The sequence below is a fragment of the Arachis duranensis genome, chromosome 6, assembly GCF_000817695.3.
Source record: "Arachis duranensis cultivar V14167 chromosome 6, aradu.V14167.gnm2.J7QH, whole genome shotgun sequence".
Classification (NCBI taxonomy): domain Eukaryota; kingdom Viridiplantae; phylum Streptophyta; class Magnoliopsida; order Fabales; family Fabaceae; genus Arachis; species Arachis duranensis.
This window is the reverse complement of record NC_029777.3, coordinates 61058508-61069589: the sequence shown is the minus strand read 5'-3', so window position 1 is coordinate 61069589 and position 11082 is coordinate 61058508. Positions and strand designations below refer to the sequence as shown.

Sequence of the window (11082 nt, the reverse complement as noted above, 5' to 3'; positions counted from 1 at the left end):
AGCAGGCTATGGTTATCTTGTAATTCTTAGTCAGGATATCAATTATAACTATCAGTTTGAATTACAAAAAATAAAAGGGCACAAAATAAATAATTGTACGCGATTATGGAGAATATGTTGGAGTTTTGGAGATGTTGTGTCCTTTGAATTCCTGCAACATAATACTTTCTTACATGAAAAAGTGCAAAGTTCCTTCCATGGCAAGCTGTATGTAGGGTGTCACTGTTGTCAATGGTTACTTCCCATCCTCTCAGTGAAAATGGTCCAAATGCTTTGTCACAGCACGGCTAATCATCTGTTGGTTCTCGATCATGTCGAAATAGAGTCTATTGATTCTTTTGTGTTTGTCATCACGCCCATCAATCGCGAGTTTGAAGCTCGTCACAGTCATTCAATCCTTGAATCCTACTTGGAATACCACAGATAAGGTTTAGACTTTCCGGATTCTCATGAATGCCGCCATCAATTCTAGCTTATACCACAAAGATTCTGATTAAGAAATCTAAGAGATACTCATTCAATATGATGTAGAACAGAAGTGGTTGTCAGGCACACGTTCATAGATTGAGGAAGGTGATGAGTGTCACGGATCATCACCTCCTTCGTAGTGAAGCACGAATGAACATCTTAGATAGGAACAAGCGTATTTGATTGGAAAACAGAAACAATTGCATTAATTCATCGAGACGTTGCAGAGCTCCTCACCCCCAACAATGGGGTTTAGAGACTCATGCTGCCAAAAGGTACAAATTTCAGATATAAAAATGTCATGAGATACAAAATAAGTCTCTAAAAGTTGTTTAAATACTAAACTAGTAACCTAGGTTTACAGAAAATGAGTAAACTAAGATGGATAGTGCAGAAATGTACTTCTGGGGCCCACTTGGTGTGTGCTGGGGCAGAGACTTAAGCTTCTCACGTGCTTGGGCTGTTTCTGGAGTTGAACGCCAAGTTGTAACGTGTTTTTGGCGTTCAACTCTGGTTCGTCACATGTTTCTGGCGCTGAACGCCAGATTGCAACATGGAACTGGCGTTGAACGCCAGTTTACGTCATCTATCTTCGCACAAAGTATGGACTATTATATATTGCTCGAAAGACCTGGATGTCTACTTTCCAACCCAATTGAGAGCGCACCAATGGGACTTCTGTAGCTCCAAAAAATCCATTCCGAGAGCAGAGAGGTCAGAATCCAACAGCATCAGCAGTCCTTTTTCAGCCTAAATCAGATTTTTGCTCAGCTCCCTCAATTTCAGACAGAAAATACCTGAAATCACAGAAAAACACACAAACTCATAGTAAAGTCCAGAAATATGATTTTTGCTTGAAAACTAATAAAATTCTATAATTAAAATAATTAAAACATGCTAAAATCTACATGAAATTACCCCCAAAAAGCGTATAAAATATCCGCTTATCAGTTACGACCTGCATCTGAAAAACAACAAAAATTTATGGAATGAAAACCGAAAGTTCTCATTACGGTAACGGTGCCTAATATATAAGATGTAAGGTTTCGGGATGCTGATGGCAATCCTAGAACTTCACACCAAACAGATATTCAAGCTTAACGAGATAAATAACTTAAACCATTAACAACGAAACATGGTTATCTAAACATAGGGGATTTCTAGCTAATACCAAACCACACTACTGTATCCCACAGCCTTCGCCAACCTAACCTCCGTGCGATCCCATCACCACCGCCTTCTGATCCTCCTCAACACCAGACAAACACAAGTATATACAAACAAGTAATACACAGGTAATATTCATGTATAGCAAGTAATTCAAGAAGCAAGTAGGCATATTATACATTTAGGCAAACTGCAAGTAATCAAAGCAAACAAGCACATAAGAGATGCATATGATGAATGCATGTCCTATTGGCTCGTGATATCACTTGTCCGTCCATGAATGCCAACCCGTCACATCCTTTTGGATGTCACCTTTTTGCCACGTCCGTGGATATAGCGCCTGGCATGCTTCTGTATCGTTCCGAGGATATAGTGCCTAGCACACTCTTGCGGCAGTGAAGGAAAACAATAACAACATATCTTTCATCGTAATCATTCCACAGATATGGTGCTCGGCACACTATCATTCCAAGGATATAGTGTCTGACACACTGTCCACCACTAACAAGTCCATCAACCCCAAATCATCATCAGTCATCACCATTTTCTCATCTCAATCCACTTTCAGTTCTCAAGTCTCAACATTCCAAGGATATAGTGCCTGGAACACTCTCCTTCAATATCCATCAAGCTCATCATAACCATCATCAGTTCTTAACTCCACAAGTTATCATCCACTCACAAGTTCTCAAGCCATTGCCAATAAAACCTTTGCTAGTTCATCCACAACTTTAGAAACCTAAGTTTTCGTCTTCTAAACTCATACATAAAATTATCAATTTAGCTGACTAACCCATCGCTATTAGTCTTAGGGTCTAATTACTAGTTAGCAATCTTAAATAGTAGATAAAGAAGTTTGAAAAGTTAGAGAACCCCTTAAAAATATAGAAAAATCATTTTTCCGTAAAATAAGGACTGTGCGTACGCACACCCCTATTGTGCGTACACACGTTGAAAAAAGTACGACCACGTACGCATACAATACGTCCGCCCACGCATACACGAAAATTGAGCCATTTCGAATACGCATACCTGGGCTGCGTACGCTGGAGTGCTGGACAGAGGCCACCATCCGCGTATGAGGCATGGGTCCGCGTACGTAGGTATATCAGAATGCAGAAAAGTTAAATTGCAAAAATTTCAGTTTTAGACCCCAAACTTTAAACGATCAAAACTTCCTCTACAAAAATCTATTTTCCTCAAACTTTATATCGTTTTAAAGCTCTTGAAATCATCTTTAATTTAAGACAAAAAAATCATTCAATTTCAACACCTTAGGCTCATGTTATGATCCGCCAAAATTCACCAAAAATAGGTTTTTACCAAAGTGACAATTCTCTAGTTTTTCCCAAAACTTCAAAAGCAAACCAATCAAAACCTACTCATATTCATCAAAAATACTACCACACCCTACAAATTGCTCTTTCATTACACTTCAATCATTCCCACACCTATTTCTCTTAATATTTCATCTTCTCCCTCAATAAATCTATACATTCAATAGATCTCAATCCAAACATACAACTCCAACAATTTCCATAATTTCAATCCCTCATAAGCATAATTTACCAACACACATATATTTCCTCCTCAATACTCATCGAACTCAATAATCATCAAACAATTCTCAATAACATCATTAATCAATATCATCACTCATCATAATCATATATATCCTTCATCAATCATCATAAGCATATACAACACCAACACTCATCATATTATCATCATAACTCATATATCACACATTCCAATAGTGTACAACATACTCTTCATCATCAAATATAAATTCACATATAATTAATCATACACCAACACCATTCAATCCTATCCTAGGGTCCACTAGTCTAAGTATCTAGAAACATTACATATTACATGAAGGAAACCGAAACCATACCTTGACCAATTTTCAATATACACAAACACCCAAAGCTTGATTCCAACAAGATCAACAAGCCTCAAGCACCAACACCACTTCCAAAGCTCACCAACTATCAAGCTATACGAATATAACATACCAAGAATCAACACTATGGCTAACCAAAACATCAAACCACCATAAGAGTTTGAAGATGGGCAAAACTCAATAATATTTCAATGCTAGGTCACTCCTAAATAAACAAAATCACAAAATCTACTCAAAACCAAACGTAAAAACATGCAAATGTTAGGGCAGAAAACTAGAGCATGAGTTTTGAATTCCTACCTAAAAACCTTACCTAGAAATAACGGGCTTCACAAGAGCTTCACGTGGCCACAAACAGCTTGTCAATCGGAGCTTCGTAGCTCAAGTTATGGTCACCGGAAGTTGATTGTGAATAGTGGCCAAACCCTTCTGCTCTCTTCTTTCAAAGTTGCACCCCCTTCTTTAGTTTCGGGTAAAAAATAGTTGAATAAGGTTCATTAAAGGGTGTATATGTGTTGGGCTTGGGTCCAACTTGGGTCCGGTCTAATCCATTAGCGTTTTTACAAAAATCTTTCGTAAAAGATACATTTTTTAACTATCGGATTTGAATTTCACCTTTATATTTTAAAAAGAACATTTTTATATTTTCAAACCTATTTTGAGCAACTAAATTATTATTTTATTAAAACGGTTATTCTGGTTCTTACAATACGTATACAATACGTCTGCGTACACATATGGTGCGCGAAATTGAACTCGCACAACTTTACCAGCCAGTGCACCGGGTCATCCAAGTAATACCTTAGGTGAGTGAGGGTCAATCTCACGAGGATTGTTGGATTGAGCAAGTAATGGTTATCCTACAGATTTTAGTCATGTGAATAGAAAGATAGTAGTGTTTGTTGTAGGTGCATAGAACAAAATAATAAGGAAAGCAATAAAGAATTACGTAAAAACAATAATAAGAAAACAGTTAAGGCTTTGGAGATGCTTTATCTTTTTGGATCAATACTTCTTACAGACTACTTCAACAATGAATGATTCATTCTATGGCAAAGTTGTAAGTGATTAACTCATGTCCTCTCATCAAGTTAATCTCCTCTAATTCATATCAAATGCCGTTGTCAATAGTCATTCAATATGAACGAAGATGAAGCCCGCACAACTCACTCTCCTTTGTTGATCCTACTCAAAATGCCACAAACAAGGTCAGATCTTCCGGATCTGAGAATGAAGCTCAATGATTCTAGCCTTAGCGCCACAAGAACCTCATCACCCATAACTAACTGGATTATATATCACATATTCTCGATTAGCTGAGATGAATTATTTGCTTCAGGTGATGTATTCTCAAGCCTTAGCTCAATACTATCCGGGTCAGGACTCGTAAAGAACTCATGTAGAAAAAGGGACATACCCAGTCCCATTTGGATGAAGAACGACAATATATCATAAAATGGAATCAACCATATATTAAAATAGAAAAAGTAGTATTATTAATCCATAGGAATCAGCAGAGCTCCTAACCTTAACCTAGGAGGTTTTGTTGCTCATAATTTACAAAAAAAACTTAGATGTAAAGTATGATACAAGTTGATGCCTAAACCTAAGTGATCTCCTCTATATATAGGAGATGCTAACCTTAAAAGATGTTAATTTAAAATTATAAAGTACAAAGATAAACAAAACTAAGCTAAAGAGTGCTAAAATCCACTTTGGACCCACTTTGGTCTTGTGCTCGTCCAAGCCTGGCGTTCAACTTGGAGAATGGGCACTGAACGCCAGTTAGAGGGGTGAACGTGCTGTCTTCTGGTCCCAGGCTGGTGTTGAACGCCAGCTTTGAGCATTCAACGCTGGGCTTGGTCCTTCTTGGGCGTTGAACTCCAGATGTGGACATTAAACGCCAGTTATGGCCAGTGATCTGGAAGAGAAGTATATACTATGATATATTTTTGGAAAGCTCTAGAAGTTAGCTTTCTAACGTCATTAAGAATGCGTCAATTGGATCTTTGTAGCTTAAGATATGCGCATTGGAATGCACAAAGGTCAGGATTTGACAACATCTGCTATCATTTCTTTGTCTCTGAACAAGGCTTTGCCAAACTTGCCAATTTTGCCCAAAAATTCCCTAAAATCATAGGAAAAATACAAAAATTCAAAGTAGCATTCAAATATGAATTTTTACACTAAAACATACTAAAATATAGTAAAACTTAATAAAATCTAACTAAAACACTATGAAAATGCTATGAAAAAGCGTATAAGATATCCACTTATCACCACACTAAACTTAAACTATTGCTTGTCCTCAAGCAACCAAAAACAAGTTAGGACTAAAGAAGAGAAAGATACATAAGGTTCTAGAATTGTCAATGAAGCTCAGTTCCAATTACTGAATGGGGCTGTTGGCTCCTTACTTCTGAATAGCCTTGGCATCTCACTTTCCTTTGAAGCTCAGAACATTGGCACCGCTTGGAACTAGAATCCGGATGATATATTGATTCTCTTCTTTTAATTTTTCATGATTCTTGAACACAGCTTCTTTTTGGTGCTTTGCACCTTTTAGCCTTGTCGTGACTCTTAAGTGTTTGTTTTTCAAGTATTACCACCAGATACATAAATGTCACAAGCACTTAACTGGGAGAATCTTTTGGATTCGAATTTAGCTTTGCTTAAATTCCCAGACAGTTATGCTCAGAGTTCTTATGCATACTCTTTAGTTTTAGATAACGACTTTAACTGCTCAGTCTCAAGCTTTTTACTTGACACCTTCACACCACAAGCATATAGTTAGGGATAGCAACTCATTTGAGCTTTTTAGGCCAATTTTGACCCTTCTAACCATTGATGCTCAAAGCCTTGGATCCATGCTCTTGTATTTTTATTTTTCTTTTTATTGTTTTCTTTTTGCTACTTTCTCTTGCTTCAAGAATTAATATATTTTATTTTTCAGAGAATTAATAATACTTCTCTAAATTCACTGTTCTTCAAGAGCCAGTATACTTAACTTCAACATCAAATATGAACAGTTGATTCATACATTCAGAAAACAAAGATAGGGCCACCATATCTTAAGTAATTGGAATAACTCATGATATATCTTGGAACCTTGTGCATCTTTACTATCCCCTTTTTTTCAATAAATTTTTGTTTTAAGCTTGTTCAGGGATACATGAGACATCTTATAACAAAATAATGAAAGGAAAATAATGCTAAAAAGGAACTAACACTAAATTTGATCATGCACTAGAATAGAAAATAGATAGAAATAAAGTACAATGAAAACATAGATAGCATAAGCAAAAGGGAGAATGAAACGTGACCACCTTAGTGACGGTGGCTACTACTCCCTTTGGTGAATCCTCTGTAGCGTTTGAGCTCCTCTATGTCTCGCCCCTGTCTCTACTGCTCCTCCCTCATAATCCTCTGGTCCTCCCTTATTTGATGGAGGATGACAGAGTCACTACAAGAAAACAAGCTTTTTGCTACGCTTTTAAAGCGTGGCGAAAAGTCCAAAAAAGCGTAGCGATAGCTTTTTGCCACGCTTTTTGAATTACCGGCACGCTTTTGAAAGGGTCACAACTGCAAGGGTGCCGGTTGCTCTATTGCTACGCTTTTGGTGACCTATCGCCACGCTTTTTTTTGGCCACGCTTTTAAAGATCGCCACGCTTTAAAAGCGTAGCCATATGTGCCAAATATGGCTACGCTTTTAAAGTGTGCCAATAGCAAGATATGGCTACGCTTTAAAAACGTGCCAATGGAGAGACATATGGCTACGCTTTTAAAGCATGCCAATGGAGACATATGGCTACGCTTTTAAAACGTGCCAATGGAGACATATGGCCACGCTTTTAAAGCGTGGCGATAGCCTTGTCAAATTTGAAAAAAAATCCTGTTTCTAACAAAGATTAGCATAGAAAACTTGGAGCTCAATTAACAATGATCAATGTAACTAACGAATTTCCCTAATAAAATTAGCACTTAAACTTGAATATAATTTAGAAAAAGGAGAAGGAAATATCTGTACACATTAAGGCAATGATATCAATAACTAATAATGCAACTATACAATGGAAGTACAACAGCACCATGATTTTGCCAGAAATCAACATAAGGACCATTGGGGCATTGACTAAGAAATTAAAAGCACGTTTATAAAGTACATATTAACATAAAATTTCAATGGCCGAGGCACAAACATCAGCACAAGCTCATTAGTAATCAATAATGAAGAACATTTACAGATAAGAATAGTGCAAGAAATCATGCTTCTTTAGTTCTACTTTGCCATCATGCTGCTACACCTGGCCCAGTCTTTCCTGCAGAAGAAAAGAAACCAATTTGAATGCTGATAAATAATTTTGGTTTAATTGCATTCTGCTCCCATCATTATAGATTGTGTAATCAATTATAATACCAGAATATAAAGTGCTGCCTGGAAAAAGCACTTACTTGCTTATATCGTCAAGATGATCATCGAAATCTACAATACCCTTCCATTTCTTGGTTGAAGTATAGTCCAGCAAGATCAGATTTTCTGATGGCTCTCAGAGAGAATCGACTATTCCCTTCCGACTGAACCAACTTCCAGTTCTTAGATGCATCCCTAACATAAAGCTAAATCATAAGAAAAAGGTAATCTTGGTTAATGTAACCACCAAGATAAGATCTGCAATTGAAGAGAGAATATTAAAAGTAAAAGGGACATTGGATAGGGGAGCTATAGAGCTACACAATATATATGCAAAGTTACAACAACTCTAGCAGCAAAATATGAAAATAAATGACAATATTTCAAATAATGGGTACGAAAAAAATTTCCAAACCTGTATATTGAAATAATGCCAGACTGGATCAGACTCTTGTTCACTAAAAGTAGTCAGTCCGGTAGCTATGACCTGATGAACATGAGAATTGAAAACTGGTAATGACTTATGATAATTGTATATAGTATCATGGAATTCACTCACCTCCCATTGGTTGGTCTCAGCAATATAACTCTCTCCACTGTTGGGATACACAATTATAGGCTTACTTGTACCCTGCCATTAAATTTCTTTTGACATTTAATACTTATACACAAGTAAAACACATAACAGAGGAGTTCAATTAATTAAATTGAAGTGTCACCTTTTTAATAGATGAAATCAAACCAACAATAAATCTGGGAGCTGTACAGTTGACTCCAACTGCAATGACTTGTGAGCATGAGTCCCTGTGGAAATCTTTTAGTGTCTCCACAGTTACTTCGTCTCCATAGTCCCCTTTGTCACACACAACATATAAAAGAATTCAAAACTACGCTAATCTACCTTAACTTAATTATGATAGTACTCACACAGGAACTCAAACTAGTTGGGCTTTCAGGTTAACCCAACCAATCGCTAAATTGAATTAAAAAAGAAAAAAAGGACTTGAAAGAATGAATTTGACCCAAACCTTTCAGATCCACTGCACAATTCAAATATTCTTTGATTAAGGCCTTAGAACAAAACAACAAAACAAGTTACATTGCGTGTTAAATTCTGTGTTGAAACTTGAATTCAGATTACTTGTTTAATATTGACAAACTCATTTTTAAAATAAACACACATAAATTACCATTTACCAACATGTCATGTCATATGATCTAATCCAACAACTGTGTGAAGCAAAGAAAGTGACAGTGAAATCATTAGAACCTATAGCTACTAACCTTGTAAACATTAATTAATGTGAGATATATATATTTAATTTTCATAGCCACATAACCAATTTCCTCTACTCATAAATTGAAGACCAAATTGCATAGAGTACAACAAAATCAGAATTCTGAAAGGAAATTAACCTGTTGCATTTTCAAATTGGCATCACTTACCCTCAAAGAAGAAGGAAATTCATTCCAAAAGATCTACCTAGATTGCAAGCATGCTACATTTAACTTTCTAAAACCATTTTAAAAAAATCTCTCACAGTCAATAAGCTTTTGATGATAATCGATTTGTCAGACAAAAATATGCTTATCCTAATCCGCACACATACATAATCTCCAAACTGCTATCAGATTTATATATTCATATTCATGTTAACTGTAGAAATACAAAGGCTCACCCTCTCAAAATTATATTTGGGGTCCCCAAAAAGCTAGCAAGCATCGAATAACTGCTAAAATACATCGAATAACTGCTAAAATTATCACGCATTTTCAACATACCCAATTTCCAGTGCGGTGCATTCTTCATAAATTAAAGTTAAAACTAGCAAGCACGAATCAGAAATCGCTAGTCTCAACCAATAGAATTCTCTTCGTTTCACATTTTCTCACCAATATTACACACTAAATTATCAACCAATTCAGGAAAAAAATCACGAACACAAACTACAAAATAGATAAATAAATGAAGGGATAAATAACAAAAATCAGTTACCTTCTCTTTTTTGAGCTTCTGATGGTTCGCAACAACACTGGGACTGCGCGATTTAGGAGGAGGAGGAGAGGGCGACGAAGTGCTTCTGCTTCTGTGCCTTGTGCAGCGCCTCGGCGGTGACCGCGTTCTGCTTCTGCGGTGCCTGTGGCTAAGGGAATTTCACAGAAAAATCGCTCTTTTTCCCAAACCCAATTCTGAACTCGAAGTTTTGAAACGTTCCGAACCTAAACCTGTTCCCAACAGATTCCGAATTAAGAACCCGCAAATCGTTCAAATTCCAGTTCTGCTTCAACGAGATTGCCTTCAATACATCCTGATTTCAACGAATCAGGTAATTAAAAGTAAAAGATAATTAAAAGTAAAAAATAAATGAACAGAAAGGGGGGAGGGAGTGAGAGGGGGTAAGGTGAAATAGGAAAAGAAATAAAAGAAGAGGACTTACAAAGAAGCAAGAAGCAGGAAGGGAGCGGCGCGGGAGGGGTTAGGGGGTTAGGGTTTTGCAGCGAAGTAATGGAACAGCGGCAAAGGGGAGCATCCACGGCGAGTGAGGGCGAGGCACAATGAAGGAGGAGGAGTTAGGGCAGTGAGTGTCTCGTCGCGTTGGGGCTTTTGATGGAGGAGTTAGGGCAGAGCACGAACAAGAACGGGTTAGGGCAGAGCACAATGAACCTTTTTCTCTAAGTGAACTAAGTCTTTAAACGAATAAGGGGTTTTTTAATTTATCCCTACCTTTTTTTTTTCCGAGGGAACCTTTTGGCCACGCTTTTAAAGCGTGCCAAAAGGCTTCTAAGAAATGGCTACGCTTTTCAAACGCCGCAATAACAAAACTCTGTTGCTACGCTTTAAAAGCGTGTCGGTTTTTCTCTACGGCTACGCTTTTTAAGCGTAGCAAATAAAAGCGTGGCCAAATCTCGCATCAATTGCCACTCTCATAAAAGCGTGGCCATTGACACTTTTGGCCACGCTTTTGAAGCGTAGCAAAAAAAACGTGGCCAAATCTTTATTTTATCGCCACCCTCATAAAAGCGTGGCCATAAACCACTTTTGGCTACGCTTTTAAAGCGTAGTAAAAAAAAAGCGTGGCCATAGGCCTTTTTTCTTGTAGTGAGTAATCTTGATGCTCTATCCTCAAC

General features: G+C 37.2%; 2 long non-coding RNA genes across 2 annotated transcripts; both read right to left on the bottom strand.

The window, feature by feature from the left end:
• Positions 1 to 7516: 7516 nt before the first annotated feature.
• Positions 7517 to 8757, bottom strand: LOC107493648 (uncharacterized). The gene is made up of 5 exons (XR_008010508.1): positions 8673 to 8757; positions 8513 to 8584; positions 8369 to 8440; positions 7995 to 8159; positions 7517 to 7861 (listed from the first exon to the last, which is right to left on the bottom strand). It is a non-coding gene; the product is annotated as an uncharacterized LOC107493648 (long non-coding RNA).
• On the bottom strand, positions 8755 to 10649 carry LOC107493643 (uncharacterized). Its single transcript, XR_001593022.3, has 3 exons — positions 10392 to 10649; positions 9950 to 10262; positions 8755 to 8806 (listed from the first exon to the last, which is right to left on the bottom strand). It is a non-coding gene; the product is annotated as an uncharacterized LOC107493643 (long non-coding RNA).
• Positions 10650 to 11082: the final 433 nt, after the last annotated feature.